This window comes from Ictidomys tridecemlineatus, chromosome 7 (genome assembly GCF_052094955.1).
Source record: "Ictidomys tridecemlineatus isolate mIctTri1 chromosome 7, mIctTri1.hap1, whole genome shotgun sequence".
Classification (NCBI taxonomy): Eukaryota; Metazoa; Chordata; class Mammalia; order Rodentia; family Sciuridae; genus Ictidomys; species Ictidomys tridecemlineatus.
Window position 1 is genome coordinate 17,911,247 of NC_135483.1, and position 17,801 is coordinate 17,929,047.

The following is a 17,801-nucleotide window of genomic DNA, read 5'->3' on the forward strand; positions in this document are numbered from 1 at the left end:
TGTTTCTTTACTATCTATCTGGCAATCTTAAAATTTTATCTCCTTTTCCCCCTCAGGAGTAATAAGAACATTTGATGTCATATACAGTGAACAAAGCATCTTTTTTGAAAAAAAATCCTATATAACTTAATGCATTTTCAATGTTTCAAAATAGCTTTAAGTTTTCCAAAGGAGATAAGTTTTGGTTTTTTGCTCAATATGCTGCTTGAATTCTATCCAATTGGATGGGTATGCTCTCAACCAGTGTTTGTCAATGATTTTGATGATCATCAACAGAGCAGGGAAATATCTAAATTGTTTGGAAACAATTTAGTTGTTGATAACTTTAGGAGCCAGATTGGAATGAATCTTCATCCTTCTCTCAGCATAGAAGTAGGAGAAATGGATGAATAAAACACGGGCCAAGAAAATGAAGAAATGGAAGAGTAAGAGGATGAAAAGAAAAGAAAAGATGAAATGGAAGAAGGACTGAAGAGTAACTATATAGCTTATAACAAAACTTCCTTCCTTGGCATTGAACTACACATGTACAGTGTTAAGTGGGAAGCCACAGAGATCTGAAGGATTCAGGTCACTAGGGCAAAACTAGGTGCATTGAAGGTAGAATATAGATTTGCAAATATAAGCCTTTCAATTTGATTATTTGATATTAGCAAATATTGCCCCATGGATTACAGTTATGACTATTCTCATTAAATTACTATTAATTGGGGGGAAACACCTTAGCCTCTTATGTATCACAGATAATTTAATCTCTTCTAGATTATTGAATCATCCATCCACCAGAGCAGAGAACTCAGAACTGGGGATTTAATAGTTGTTCTGCAAAGGAATGAAGATGTAATGGTTAGTTAAAGTTCTGAAAGAGAGAGAATGACCACATGGCCTCTGGAAGAGACACGAGGAAAGTAAGTGGAAGGAACCAGGAATGGTGTACAAGGAGTACAGGAGTACAGCTGGTTCTTCGATGAACCTGAAGTTGAATAGACAACAGATTTCATCTCCTTTATCTCATGCACACTGTTCCTGCCACACAGAGGCCTCTGGGACCCAGGATGAAGGGGTGTGGAAGTAGGAACACTGAGTTCAGCAGGAACTAGGAGATCTTGGTCAGAAGACAAGATTCTGTCAATTACACTCATTTGTATCCCCTTCTGGGTCTGAGTTCCACCCATGGCTTGTGCTTGTGCAGACCACCCTGGATTCAGACAACTGCTCCATCCCACCCTTCTGCTACAGAGGCACAGAGAGCTACTCTGCAACGGAATTCCCCTTCTAAGAGCCAGAAACAAGTCTGAGCGCATTTCCCTCTGAGGGGTGATTACTATGGATTCCATCCTGCAGTCACTTGTTTAGGGAAATGAAATTAATTCTAATTGAAAATTCAGAGTGTCCTGGGGAATGCCTGCCCAAGATCTGGGGCCTCCTTCATGTCTCGTATGGACTTTTCAAAACTAGAAGCAGTCTTATTTACTGAAGTGTTATCTCTACATTTTGCTCTTCACAATTCCAAAGGCAGAATAACCGACCCCCACCCCCCCCCCCGCCCCATTACCACCACTGGGGATGCAGAGTGGAAACAAAAGATTTATCTTGGCCAAAGCACTAGGCTGGAATGAGACTTTTATCAGAAAGCTGACCTAGGCTTGTTTAGCTAGAGGAAAGGCCTGCAGATCGTGTTGTATAGATGAGATCCTATTGCACAGATGGGAAGATTGCTCATGAAAGGGTAACACTGCATGATTCCTAGAACTGGGAAGTGGCAATGTCAGCATAAGAACCCAATTTTCTGACACCAGGTCCACTGATTCTCCATGGTAACGATAAGATACACAGATATTCCTGTGCAGCAGCAATGATGCAACTTGTCTGTGATGAAGGGATGAATGTGTTCCCTCTGGTTTGAGAGAGTGTGTGTGTTTGTGTGTGTGTGTGTGTATAACACTTAAGCACTAAGCCACATCCTCAGCCCTTTTTTAATTTTTATTTATTTTGAGACATAGTCTCACTAGGTTGCTTACAGCCTCACTAAGGCTGGTTTTGAACCTGCCATACTCATGCCTCAGCCTCCCAAGCCATTGGGATTACAGTCTGGTTTGATTTTCTATGTGATGTCATCCGTGAGTTTTGTTGTCTCTTAGTTGTCTCCTAACAAAATGATGGAGGTAGAGACAAGAAGAAGTGGCTGCCCCAGAGGTCTTGTTACACCCACATTTTCTTTAGCTCTTATTTATTTTCTTGCAACACAAGCCCAGGCACATGACATCACTGCATGCAATAACAGGGGAAAGGATGGAATCAATGTTGTGAAGCCAGGAACCAGGAGGCAACAGGAATTTCTGGACAGGCTATATACCAGGACAAGGTTTTTCATCTACCTCCTTCTTACTGTAGTTTGTTCTGTTTTACTTTTTCCCCCTTGATTAAGTGTATAAGAGCTAATGAGGGAAAGAGTAAAAAGCCTCTAAGCTTTTCCATACAATTCTAGTCTTCTTTATCATAGCAAATCATTTTTTAATGGTTGATCATTCTAATAAAATTCACCTTTTAATTCTGATTTCATGTTAGGATAAGGGATTAAAGCTAAGGAAAAACAGCTTTTCCCATGAAGAGGTCATAGCATAGAAATGTTGGAAGTATATAAATAGATAAAGCCAAATGAATAAATAAAGCAATATGGCAAGGGCCCTAGTGGAAGTCACATGAAGCACAGAGTACCTGGCTTAGAACAGGGAACCGAAGGCAAAGGCTGGGATGTCCTGAAAGAGAAGCTAGGTAAGCAGCCAGCAGTTAGTTTTTCAGGAAAGCTGAGAAATCCAGTGAATAAAGGCATTGCAATGTGAAGTTTTCAAAGTATGCCTTCCCTGTGATAAGAGTATGGGATTTGAGTCATAAAGCAGCAAAAGCTATGCAGAAACTAGGATTTTTCAGGGACTAATTAGCATGCTCACCTTCCCAACCCTGTGAGTGAAATTCAGGTCATAGAGACATAGGAATATTTGAGACAATAATAATTAAATGCAATAAAACACACACACACACACACACACACACACACAAGCACAAATATGAATCCTTCACTTGTTCTAAGATTGACCTGCAATTTTCACCTCATTTTATAGATAATAATACTGAGGTACAGGAAGATAAAGTAACTCATCTAAAGTAAACCATGGAGGTTGTTTTATTATTTATTTTTAACTTGTAGTTGGACACAATACCTTTATTTTACCTATTTATTTTTATGTGGTGCTGAGGATCGAACCCAGGGCCTGGCACGTGCTAGGTGAGCACTCTATGGCTGAGCCACAACCCCAGCCCTGTAAATCATGAAGTTTTGATTCAGTCTTGGAGTGATGGCACCAATGTCCACATCAAATAAAAATCTACATCCAACTACTATGAAAAAATATATGAGTCACCTGTAGTGCTCACCATTCACAATTTTCAAACTGATAATTTCATTTCCAGACTTTTTATACATTACAGAGAAAAGCTTCAAGTGTGACATGGCGTTCTTCATTTACCCTATGAAAATCACCCTACTCAGTTTGAAGTAGGATGAAATGACGCTATTGCCTTACCACTTCAAGCCACCCCCCTGTACAGTGGCACAGATCTGCAAATGGGTGACTTGATTCTCAAGCAGGGATGAAAAAGAAAAGCTCTTTAACTAGTGTGAAAAGAGCAACTGCTAAAGAAGGAGAAATGAATGAGATTTCTCAAGTTGCTGTTCGCTTGGCCAACCTCCAGCTCAGGATGAAGTGGGCACTTTTCTGAAGACCAGGGGTCGCTCAAACCCAATTGCTTACAACCTATAGTTAAGCCCCCCATCCCCCGGCCTTTTTAAGAAACATGAAATCAATCACTGAATGAAATCCTTGTAAGTTAGGAGCATAAACAGTCCAACCTCATGGCTGTTTGTGATTATAGCTGGCAAAATGAAAGATTGTTCAGTTGATATTAATAGTTAAAACGACAGAGGTGGGGGGAAGAGAGCAAGTTAAGCTCATTTAGTGCTTCCAGAATGAGGAAACCACTTGTGGGGAAGTCCTTGGATCTCAATGGGGATGCCCAAGCCTCTGTTCTATTTGACCTTCAAAGAGTTACCTTCATCTAGAACAGGTGTTGATGAGTGGAAGTGAAAACCCGACTCTGCCTGGTATTTCTCTGCAAAAGAGGAAATGAAATGTCCCTTGGCTTAGTTTACTCTCTGATTCCGTGAGATTTCCTCCATTGAGCATAAAGTACTGCTGAGAATATCTCCTGGAGAAGAGAGCATCTGCTTTCTAAGAGCAAAACCTACTGAATATTAGAAGAAAGCCATTTGTAGCAGCCCTCCCAGGTAGAAATTTCCGAGGTGTGCTTCTGGAGCAGGGCTTTGCAAACTATAGAGCAAGGGCCCCGTGCAGCCCTGGCTATGATGGAGATGATCCATTAACACCAAGAATGGATTTTATGTTTTGTAACTTATTAGAAAATAATCAAAAGAAGAATGAAATTTTATTTCAAATTTCAGCATGAATAAATAGAGTTTTTGGGGGACTTTGCCATGCTCATGCGCTTATATATTATCTACAGTTCTTTTGTAATACAATGGCAGTGGACAGTTGTTAGAGAGGGTATGGAGGCTGCAATTCTATAAATTTTTCTTCAATTTTTTTTGTAGTTGTAAATTAACTGAATGCTTTTATTTTATTTATTTTTATAAGTGCTAACATTCGAACCCAGTGCCTTGCATATGGTATGCAAGTGCTCTGCCACTGAGCTACAACCCTGACCCTAAATTATTTATTATTTAGCCCTTTATAGAAAAAGTTTGTTAATTTCTGATTTAGAGCATTAAGAAACAAATCGAGTGAGAATAACTTCATTTCCTAAAACGTCAGCCCATCGGAAGTTGAACACTTCTCAAAGTTCTTTGCAGAAATCCAGTTTAATCTGCATGGGCCTTTGGGAAATCAAAGAGAACCACAGATTTCTGGTGAGTATGATTGAAATAAACTGAAAACTGGCTGGAATAAATTTACCAGGTTTGGCACACTGCATTAAGTCAAATTAAATTCACCATTGTGCTGCCAAATCACTCCTAATTACTGTACTGAACGATATGAAATCACAGTTTTTGTAGGTCAAAAATAATTAAATGTTGGCAATTTCATATGGCTCATTATTCCATAAGATGGAATCTATACGTTTGTTTTCATATCCATCTTCTAGCCTGGGGTAGTGAAGCATGCCTGTAATCTTAGAGACTTAGAGGGCTGAGGAAAGAGGGGCACAAGTTCAAGGCAAGCCTCAACAATTTAGGAAGACTCTGTCCAAAATAAAAATTTAGAAAGTTCTGGGTATGTAGCTTCATGGTGGATAGCTCCTGGGTTCATTCCTCCCCACCCATAAAAAAAAGAAAAAAAAATCATCGTTTCATCAGCTTTCCTCTCTCAGGAATTGTACCTGATTTTGCTTAATTTTCCAGTGTTGAACATAACAAATATATAGTTGACAAACTAGTAATCAAACATTATTATTAAATTAAATTACAATAATTAAATTATAATTAAAACTATCATTATAAATTATAATTAAAACTATCATTATAAATTATAATTAAAACTATTATAATTAAATTATTATTATTATCAAAGTTCCTTATAAATGTTCTACATTATAATAATGTTACAAAACATTTGTAACATTAGAATAATGTTACAAAAAAATAGTGACACTTCAAGAAATATAATGCTATGGGATCCTTAGAGTTTTGTATGTCTTGTATGATGGCACAGGGGACATAATAGGTTACTCATGAGGGAACAGAATTTCAATTTCTGCTTTTGCATTGTTCAGCCACTAATACATCTAGGCTTAGAACTCTACAATTATTGTGGATTTATACTATTTCAAGCAGAATATTTTCCTCTTTTCAGTGAAAGAAAAACAAAATATTACATCAAGAATCCAAGATGTGTGGATGTATGATATATATATATATATATATATTATATATATATATATAATATATATATATATGGTACATAGCACACATATGATATATAATACACATATACATACATGAGAATCCATACTCATAGTGTATACATACAATAGCTGTGTATAGAAGTTACATGTAGTAAATTCTTTGGGTTAAGCCACATTTACAATTTCCATAAAATAATTACTAATATAAACCTTGATTAAAGCAGTCTTCAGGTACAATGGAAAAACATTTTCTCATTTTTTGACTTTTTTTTCTAATTTATATGTTCACGGATCTTAACCTTATGAAAGCAAAAGACATGCCTAACTAGCTAACTAGTCATTAATCCTGCAGCATCACTCCTGGGTTACAAACATATGAATACTGAATGTAGACTTAAAGAGAGAGCGAGAATCTGCAGGAGGTCAGATGACAGAAGCAACCCTGAATTCTAACCACAGATCTAGATCTTTTTGAGCAGTTCAGAATATAATACCTCATGTTCAGCCCAAATCAGAAGAAACATTTTCATAAAAATGAAGTGTGAGATTAGGAAGAAAATAGGTTCAACCTTACAAGAAGCCTTAAAAACATTAAAAAAAAAAATCTTCAAGACCAGGAGCTGTGGTAGCTTTCCATTTTACATGAAATAGAAACTTCATACTCATTCCCTTGGGTAACTTTATTTAGTATTTTTTAAGGTAACTGTATTTGTTTCCTATGGCTCTTTTTACAAATTACTGCAAATTAGTTACTTAAAACAGCAGAATTTTATTTTCTGCCTGTTCTGGAGTCCAAATGTTTGAAATCAGGGCTTTATCTGGGCCTCAATCCCCTCAGGGGCTCCCAGAAGATCCATTCCCTCTCATTCTGCTTCTGGTGGCTGTCAACATTACTTGGCTTGTAGCTGCATCCCTCTCTGCTTGGTCTTGCTATTATCTACCCCTCTATGTATCTTTGTCCAATCTCTCTACTTCTTTCTTTTTTTAATTAATTAATTTTTTAAATTAGGTATATATGACAGCAGAATGAATTTTGGTTCATTGTACACAATTGCAGCACAACTTTATATTCTATGGTTGTACATGGTGTAGCATTGCACCATAAGTGCAGTCATAAATGTACCTAGGGTAATGATGTCCATCTCATTCCACCATCTTTTCTGCCCCTATGCACCCTCCCTTCTCTCCCTCTCCTTTGCCCAATCAAAGTTTCTCTATTTTTCCCATGCCTCCCTCTCCCTATTATGGATCAGCATCCACTTATCAGAGAGAACATTCTGCCTTTGGTTTTCCTGGATTGTCTAACTTCACTTAGCATTATATTTTCCAACTCCATCCATTTATCTGCAAATACCATAATTTTATTCTCTTCTAATACTGAGTAATATTCCATTTTGTATATATACCACAGTTTCTTTATCCATTCATCTACTGACGGGCATCTAGGTTGGTTCCACAGTTTAGCTATTGTGAATTGAGCTGCTATGAACATTGATATGGCTGTGTTACTATAGTATGCTGATTTTAAGTCTTTTGGGTATAGACCAAGGCGTGAGATAGCTGGGTCAAATGGTGGTTCTGTTTCAAGTTTTCTAAGTAATCTCCATACTGCTTTCCACATTGGTGACACCAATTTGCAGTCCTACCAGCAATGTATGAGTGTGCCTTTCCCCCCACATCCTTGCCAACATGTATTGTTGTCTGTATTCTTGATAAGTGCCATTTTGACGGGTGTGAAATGAAATCTTAGTTTTGATTTGCATTTCTCTAATTACTAGAGATGTTGAACATTTTTTCATATATTTGTTGATGGTATATTTATCTTTTTCTGAGAAGTGTCTACAGAGCACTAATTTCCAGGATATATAAAGAACTCAAAAAACTTAACACCAAAAAAAAAAAAACCCAATCAATAAATGGGTGAAGGAGCTAAACTGACACTTCTCTAATTCTTTCTTATAAAGACTTGAAATGACACTTAGTGTTTACCCAGACACTACTGGATAAACTCCTCTTTCATGATCCTTAATTCAATTCCATCTTTTTTCCCACACAATATTAACATTCAGTCTTTTGCTGTATAAAGTGAATCACAGATTCTACCTGATAGGAAGTTAATATATCTTGTAGGACCATAATTTCCACTTGTTCACAGTAATAACATCATATTACAATGTACCTCAAAGAATTGCTTGTAAAATTTCTGAAAAATAAAAAAGGAAATAAGGCCAAAATACCCTTGACCTTACTTCTAATTAGATTATTTTACTGTAATGATGGTCTTCTCCAAAAGAGTCATTTTCTTGGGAGGAGAGAAGGTATATTCTGTATTAGTAAATAGATATGCCACATAGCATGTAGAAAAGAGCAACCGCTAACAGGACACATCACCAAAGCTGTGATCAAAAAATGAAGAAAGAAAGCTGAATGAATTACCAAAGAAATTTCTGTTATTAGTTTTTCAATGTTCTTTTTTAACCCACAAGAAAGATCCAGTAAAGACCTTTTATTTGATTAAAAACAGACTCTAATAAAAGTGGGTTAGGATCACAATGATAACCTATATTCAAGAACATGAATAAAAGGTGCCCTTGAAGGAAGGCTCACATGTGTTCACATTTGATACTGGGAAATAACTTTGTTGGGGAGTGATTGCTACCAGCTGTGAGCATGTACGCCACACAATAATACCTCATCCGTGCAGCCACTTGGAAAATTTCTTCCTTGCTTTCTCTCTCTGTCCTTCTCCCATGAGTTTCATAAAATATTGCCAAATTTTTCTCCTCTCACTGAATATTGACTTTTCCAAATCCTTGTAAATAAATAGAAAGAAACTTCCATCTTGAAAGGACAGAAAGAAGAAACACTGTTTACTTGTTTCACCGGAAGTATAAGATTGGCAAGATCTTTCCTCATAGACCAGTGTAAAACACATTACACTGTTTTTCCAATTGCACTGATGAGCTTTTTATCTTCATGACCTGAAACCACCACTAAAATATAAAATATTAAATAAACTGTTTAGAATAAGAGGTGCATGGACCTCAATAAAGCATCATTAACCTATAAAGTCTTACCATGAAAGTAATCTGAAATGTCACTCTGCTCATCCTCCTGAATCTCAGGTGACTTCTGGATCATCCCTGGCACAGTAATTCCCTTCCAGAATGTCCGCTGCATCCGTAAGTAGAGAAAGTTTACAAAGTTCTTGGTTCATAGATACACAATATTTTTTCTTTTAAATATTAAATATTTCAGTAGAATGATTGTTTAAATAAAACAGTCACCATTTAATTTTTTTTAAAAAAAAAGACATTAAATGGAAATCATTGCCTTAATGCATTTATAGGCAAATTAAAAAGTGTTTACATGATCGGTGTGGACATCACTGTCTTTTTAAAAAAATTTCCTGATGCAGCTAAATGAAAAAATAATAAAATAAATAGGATTTGGGCAAATCATGTATTATGTTTAAAATAAAACCAGAACAATAACTACAGAATGCTTTGCTGCTGCAAAGAAGCTAAGCAACAAATAGTGAATGCATTGAGACAGAAGGTGAGTAAACTCCCTGCTTGCCCCTCACTTCTCTGTACCACTCAGGTTAAACTGATGCCCGTGGCATTTATAATCCCTACATCTGTCTTCACACTCAACACCTTGCATTTTAATCGGATGCCCCTACCCCAACCCTTTCTTCATCTCAATATAAACATTGTGAGTATGGGCTATATTACCTCATATTATTAAAATCTTAAAACATCACAAAGTAAGATTTGTCTTAAGTAATAAACACTTGTGGAATGAAAGAATGAGAAAATGACGTCACAGAAAGATGGTAAACTAGACTCACACTCAAGCACTCTTGTTTTAGACACCATCTGAGACTCATAAATCCATTCCTTGTTCCCAATGTCCACCCAGTCTCATGTCCCATGAGTAATCTAATTGTGAGAGGTATTGCTTATTGATTGAGCAAGTATTCTGGGATGGCATTTTACACCTATAATCTCTGTAGCAACTTTACCTCTAGAGCAGGTAAGAGTCACTCTCCTCATGTTAGGAATGAGAAATAGACACTTCTGCTCCTAAGGAGTTTTTTTTTTTTTCAATCTTAAGCACATTTGTATATTCCTTCAAGTTGCTGTTCTTTCCATCATACCACCCTGCCCCGTTTTTCTAAAAAGCTTCTAGGGCTTTGCCAGTGAAAACTTTGATGAAATCTGTTGTAATCATATTTGTCATGAAGATCAGCAAAGTTCCAAAGTTCAGTCTCTTTTAGAGGCTTAGAGCTTGATAAGATAGCTGTCTTAGTCTTCTGTTGTAACAGATCACCTGAGGTTGGATAATTTATAAAGAATTGAGGCTTATTTCACTCATGACTTGGGAAGATGGGATGTAGCAGGCTTCTGGTGAGGGTCTTGCACCGTGTCAACTCATGGTGGAAAGCAGAAGAGACAGTGGCAAGTAGCAGAGGAGCATATGCAAGAGAGGTACTGTGTTTGCTAACAACCCACTCTCAATAAGAGCGAGAGCTTCTGCAAGCCCAGGTTAAACATCAGGGTAGAGACCTCATGACCTAATTGCCTCTTTCAGATCCCACCACATTTTGACATTGCTGCACTGGGAATCAAATTTCAACATAAGTTTTGGTGGGGACAAATCTCAACAATGATATTCTCCAAGAAAGATTTCGAGTATCCTAGGCATGGGACCTCCAGTGTCCAAAAGTGCATGGGGGAGCCAGAGGGCTTCCTGATTCCAAGCCCCAATAATGACAGAATGGAGAACCCATTAGTGATGATGAGCATGGATCAAGAATGGAGAGGCCTTCTAGAATATTCTACTCTGTATCCAAGCATACATGACTTTGCAAAACTCTTGAGGAAAAGATAAAAATAACAGAGACCAAATTTCTAGGTAGGAGACCAAATTTCTCGGTCGCGGACTCGCCATGGCGCGGCAGCTGTCTCGGGAGCAGGGTATCACCCTGCACGGGAGCGCGGAGATGGTGGCAGAGTTCTTCTCGTTCGGCATCAACAGCATCCTGTATCAGCGCGGCATTTACCCCCCCGCCCCCCGGAGACCTTCCCCCGGTGCAGCCGCACCCTTCTGGTGACCACCTACCCCGAGCTCATCAAGTACCTCAGCAGCGTGGTGGAGCAGCTGAAAGTGACTGGCCACCAAACGGTCAGCGTGTCTCTTTTAAGCAGCATAATGCCCCAGATTGGCTGTACAAGGGCTCAGTTCAGAAGCTGGTGGTGGGCATCTCCAACGTGGAAAGTGGGGAGGTCCTTGAAAGGTGGCAATTGGATACTGAGTGTGACAAGACTGCAAAAGACGACAGTGCTCCCAGAGAGAAGTCTCAGAAAGCCATCCAGGATGGCGACAGTGACGTTTCTGCCGCTGTTGGAAGTTTCTTGTTCATTTGATCTACTGATTTATACAAAGACTTGGTGGTACCTGAGAAATGGGAAGGGTCGGACGCAGTTCATTACCAATTCCGAGGAAGTCTGTCTTGGTTCATTTACTTCCACGATCCACAAAGTAAACAGCACGGTGGCCTCCAAAATTCCTGTCAATGACTGAGGGGGTGAGAAGATGCTGTATCGTAATTCTCGGTGTGAAACCAGGGCAGCTGCAGTTGATATGTTGTTTCATGGAGGACTTTGGCTGGTGAGCCAGCCCCATTCTGGATGAACTGTGTGTAACTGTTGTTGATCCCTGAGTGGCCTGCCTCAGGGTTGATGTGGAGAGTGCACCGCGCTTTTTTCAGAGCAGCCAGCAGATCCTGTCAGCATTGCAACATGAATTCCTTTGAACATGATCTTGTAGGTGGAAAGTGTTTCGCTACAAAGCTAATTACTTTTCCTCAATTGTTTTGGTCAAGTAATTGACTCAGAATATAGATAGATTTTAGAATATAAAATAATTAGCAAAAGAGCTCTGAACATTCCGAATCTTTGTTTAGATCCTGAAAGTAATGAAAAATGCTTTATTGGGGTCTCTGTCATTTATTATGTTGTATAGTTTCCACATGGGAAAAATGCTATTTGGTTCTAATATATATATATATATTGAATCCATGAAGCAGGAGATACTAGTGCTGTTTAATTCTTGTAATACAGAACTCTGAAACACTTTCAATGGTTTATAAATCAAGCTTCAAGTGATAAAAAAAAAATTTCTGGGTAGATCAATAAGAGGAGTAGGGTTCAGAATAAAATTTAGTTTGACAAATCTTTAAACAATCCATTGTATCATTTTTCACAGCCCGGGGACTCTGGGAAAATTTCATACCTGGTATCAAATGATGAGACCATCTACCATTTTAATAGTACTGCCCATTAGCCTTCATTTTCTCTTTATGGAAAATAACAAGGGACTACTTTCTTAGTCTCTTCCTATGGAAAAAGACACATTGTAAGTATTTTCATTTTCTATTGTTAAGATAATCGCTGTTCCTCATGACTTCCAAACCTGACTGACATTCACTATTACCGGGGTGAATGTTTTTATTGTATATGGTGCTGTGTCCTCTCCTGAGATAATCTCATTCACCGTTTTCCAAATCCAAATATATTGGTAAAGCAAAGCACACTGAAATCTATCATGAAACATTGATCATTAAAAGCAAGATTGCCCGAATTTCTACTCCATTTCTCTTTAGTTAACAGAATTGACCCATACGCTTGGAGACCTTTTGGCAGATGTCAGGGATAAGGCATCATACTGATCAATACTGATTCAGCTTTAAATATGGTTGAAATCCCTTTTATTTTTGCTTAATGGAATGGTTCAGGAATGAGATTATTCCATCAAAGGAAAATTATTTTTATAAAATGGAAAATTGGCAACTTACCCATTGAAGTCTGAAAGAAACTCAGATGTCTACCTTCCCACTGGGAATGAATTCTGACAGCCAGGGAGTAAAGGGGATCTGACCGTTCAAAACAGCCACCTGTTGCCGAGCAAGAGCGGAAGAAGCCAGGGGGGACCTGTACCCCACAAAGGAAATCTGAGCAGCCTCTTTTAGAATAGAAGGAAATAGAAATGCCGCCAGCAGGGAGGTGGAGGGAAGGAAATCTGAGCAGGTTTCTTAGCTGTCATCCACCTGAGGAAGCAGGATTGAATTGGGGAGGCCATAAAACAGGAAGGTTCCCAGCAAGTGCGGATGTGTTAAGGCACATTTGAACTACTAGCATGCCCCCTGAACACTACCTCCTGTGAAACCATTGCTGTATCTGAGGGTATAAAGCCAAACCTCACTGTCCTTCTAGAAAATGTTCATACTTAATAAAGTGATATTCTGAAAAAAAAATGTAGGAGGGGAAAAATAAAACAGAAGTTTTAAGCACAGAAAAAGTTCAAGAACAAAGGAATATATTCTCCAAGATCCAAACTCTTATTGAAATGACAGACTTCATCTGAGACCAAACTAGGTAACAAAACATAATACTTGCTGGTATTATTATTTTTTTTTCTCCTCTCTCTTGTGGCTCTGTCCTCTGAAGTGCCAAGAAAGAATGAAATGCTGTAATGTAAACATTTAGAGAGAAATAAAATTGGATTCAGAAAGTGTGAATTATTGTGATTATCATTTGAATAATGAAGAGTTTCCCATCAACTTAGGAATTTCAAGCATGTCAGCTAGTTTTATCCTATTTTATAAATCAAGAACTGAAATTGAGAAATATTAAATACTTTTCCTAAGTATTTAATATTTCTAAGACACTAAGGACATTCGTCAGCAATATGTTAACTATCAACAGCATCGTCTCTCCAAAATACAGCCAAGATTTTGAAGAAAGCTAAAAGAAAACAAAAGAATGAATCTAAGAAGTTACATTACAAGCCTCTAAAAACTTTCAAAGCATTTTTAATCATGTTAGGATGAAATGCTGTCAAACTAGCTATCTCTCTTCTGAGCTCAGAACCCACTAGTTGTAGCCGTTTGGAACCATGTTTGGAGGATTGGGTGATAAAGGAAAGAACACCAGACATAGCACAAATGACAGCTAGCCTCACCATGGGTGCACCACCACTGTACTATCTTTTGGTTGCAAGTGACAGGAAAGCTCATTAAATGCATTTAAATAAAGACAATGTATTGGTTGTGACTCCATAACACCTAGGGACATCAGGAGCTCAAAGTGAGACAAAAGACTCATTTTCTCTTCATTTTATGCTTTTAGATAGTAACTTTCATTACCTCTGCAATCACATTTTCTATTTCAATAAACACAGAAAGAGAAAGTGTCCTTCTCCTCCTCTACCCTCCCAGAAGAAGAAGTCTCAGTCATTGTTCTTATTCAAAGTTTAATTTTCAAAACACATCTGGGTGAATTGTTCTGAAATACCTATTCCTAAATGATAAAATAATAATAATCATGTTTTTATAATTGCTGAATAGGAAAGAAGAGAATTAGTAGCAGCAACAAAGAATTTATTTTTTGTACCAGATAAAATACTGGATGACAAAATATGTTAAGACTTCAAGTTGTCAAATATCCATCCATGCATTACTCACTAGAGATTGGCAGGCATTTTTATTGGGCATTATTAAACAATTCTCTGAATTTTTATGTTCATGGTTAAGTGTCTAATCATACAATACAGAAAACAAAAACAGCAGAAATATTTCACAAAGATCTTTTATAAAACTGAAGAACATTTTTATTTGGCTTTATAATAAATTCTTCGTAACATGGTAATTTTTATGTTTTCTTTTATTTTGGGCTTGTCTGAAACTGATTTATGGAAAATGTCTTTACAGGCATTAAATCCATTATTAAAATAAGAAATCAGATAGATCAGAGATAAATACAAACTTGTAAAAATACGAATGGCAAAAACAGTTTCTGTAACTTGAGCATTTAAGAAGTATGCTGCACATGACAGTTGGTGTGTTTGAGGGGACGCAGAGAGAGTAATTGCACTGACTTATTTTACTCTAAATTCCCTTCAACTTTCTTCTTTCTGTCCCTGAAATCTGAGTTATGATTTTTTAAATTAACACCTTCATTGTATTTCTCATGTCTCTGTTTTCAAAATTATAGTGTATCTTAGTTTTATAATCAAACCTCCAGGAGTCTAGCGGTTCAATAAAATTATTTTTGTTTCATTGAAAAGTTTAACTCCAGGAATAAACTTCACACTGGAGAAATCAAAATGACATAGGCTTCCTGTGAATCAATGTTGAATATTCTGAATGTATCCACTCTGCAAACATAAGGCAGCAAAAAGGAATCTGGACTCCAGACTCAGAATGCCTGGGTTCAAATTCCATCATATTATTTAATAGCTGTATGACCTTAGAATTTTAACGTTTCAAATTCTTAAGAGTCTTAACCAGATGCCAGCTTTGTGAATACCCTATGCCTCACATATTCCACTGAACACAATGCCTAGCACAGTGGGAAAGTTCCATTAATTTTGAATATTATCAAGACTCTTCTTAATATCAATAACTATAAAATATCTATTAAGTATCTAGGGCTGGGCTTGTAGCTCAGTGGTAGAGCACTTGCCAACATGTGTGAGGCACTGGGTTCTATCCTCAGCACCACAGGAAAAAAATAAATGAATAAATGTTTATTAACAACTAAAAAAATTAAAAAGAACCTATATCAGAAGTTTTGAGAAGATTGTGTGCATCTAAAAAAAAATTGCATAGAATTTCCACAGTGGAAAATGGATTGTTGGAGAGTAGGACTAAACAACCAAAACACAGCAAGGGTAAGGCAACAGGAAGCAACAATTCTTTCATCAAGGCTGGAACATAAAACAGTTGCTCTAGCAGTGTTAGAAAAGACCTCTTCCTCTCAGCCTGGGTTAGGTTGCCCTTCTGTATGCACACAAGGAAACCTTATTTTTCCTCTATGCATGATAGACTGAGGCTTGGGAAAGAGGTTAAAATTCTGTTCTTGTTATTTACTTGTGTACAACGTTGGGGAAACACACACACATTCATGTGCATTGATTTTTAACTTTTGTGTTACACACCTTTTTATCAATATACTTTCCAAGAACAGTATAGAAAGAGAAATATTTATTTTGACTCATAGTTTCAGAGTTTAGTCCATGGTCTGTTGGCTCCAAGGTAGAAGCATCATGATGGTGGAAGGGCATGGTGGATAAAAGCTAGTCTGGTCATGGCAACCCCAAGAGAGAGAGAGAGAAAGAGAGAGAGAGAGAGAGAGAGATGCGGGGGGGGCAGGGGAAGGAAGGGGCTGGAGCCAGATAGCCTCACCAAGGCCATATCCTCTAGTAACCTACTTTCTCCAGCCATGGCCCACCTACCTACAGTTTTCACCATCTCCCAGGAGTCTATTCAAATTATTAAACAATCAAATGGATTCATCCACTGATAAGATCAAACCCTTCATGATCCATTGATTTCACAAAAGCCACACTTCTGAACACTTTGGCAAACATTCTAGATCCAAACCATAGAAATTTTTGACAGATACAATAGGAAAGAGACCATCTTGCACAGTTATTGTCATGATTCAAAATAATCAGAAACAAAACTATTGTCATCATAAATGAAGGTTAACTGAACTACCAGAAACAACCTGCAAAAAAAAGTTATAAATTACAATAAACAGATGGACTGCTAGGAGTTTTCAAAGAACACAAAATTGGGGCTCAACACAAATATTAACTAGATTTCTGAGCAGAGAGAATTTTAATTTACCTCTAAATTAGGCTCATCTTTCCTATTTTCCTTGCTGCATTGTTATTTAAAAAAATAACTATATATTGTAAGACTCCTCATCTTAAAATCCATAGAAGGTAAATTAAAAATTCAGTCAAAAAGAAGCATCATGAGAATACACATATTTATTTAATTGAATTTATAGATTTAAGAAGTATATTCATTTTTTCAGAATAATTTTTCCATAAATGTATAAAATATGCTATTTACCAGTCCTTGATATTTTAAAACAATTATCCAAATTGTGTGATGTTAGATAGGTTATATAGTGACAAATAAATTTGACGTTAACCAAATATCACAAGAAATAAAAAACATAATGTGAAAATAGAGAGTTCTGCATGAATTTTACATTAACCAACTATTTTAAGAAATATATATTATGCAAAGTATCAAACAGTAATAATATTTTAATGAAGCATGATTAAAATTGTAATTTAAATAAGGTTTGTGAAAGTGTCAGCTTCATTAGCTTTGGATCAGCTGTTCTTCTTCCTGGACAGTTATTAGCATCACATGTTGCAAACCATATTTAGATCGCTTAATGTAGGCAAACTAAATGTACATGATTTCATTTGGTTCTCATTGTGAACATAAAATAAGTCATTATTCTACACATTTTTAAAATGAAGTTTTCAGATTTAATAACTGATGCAAAGTCACCAATTAGTAAATTGTAATTTCATAGATACAATTCAGGACTTACAAATTTGTGCACTCCTCTACTTTTTTTTTTTTTTTAAAGCAATACAGTCTTTATTGATTACATTTGCCTTTTTTGTTTGTTTTGGTTTTGGTACCAGGAATTGAATTCAGGGGCACTCAACCACTGAGCCAATCCCCAGCCCTATTTTATATTTTATTTACATAAAGGTTTTCACTTAGCTACTTAGTGCCTTGCCATTGCTGAGTCTGGCTTCAAACTCTCAATCCCCCTGAGTCTTCTACTTTTGATATACTAATTGCATCTTTTTATAGACTCTGACTTACTGTAGTCAGAATGTTAATGTAAGATTTTTCTAAAATAAAATACTCTTATTTGACCAAAAAAAATAAAGTATATTCATTGATTAAATTTTTGATGCAAAGCCATTTCTATGAG

At 36.9% G+C, this 17,801-nt stretch overlaps 1 pseudogene; it reads left to right on the plus strand.

The window, feature by feature from the left end:
- The first annotated feature begins 10,933 nt into the window (after nucleotides 1–10,933).
- LOC101966940 (mitotic spindle assembly checkpoint protein MAD2A-like) lies at nucleotides 10,934–11,568 on the plus strand (annotated as a pseudogene).
- Nucleotides 11,569–17,801: the final 6,233 nt, after the last annotated feature.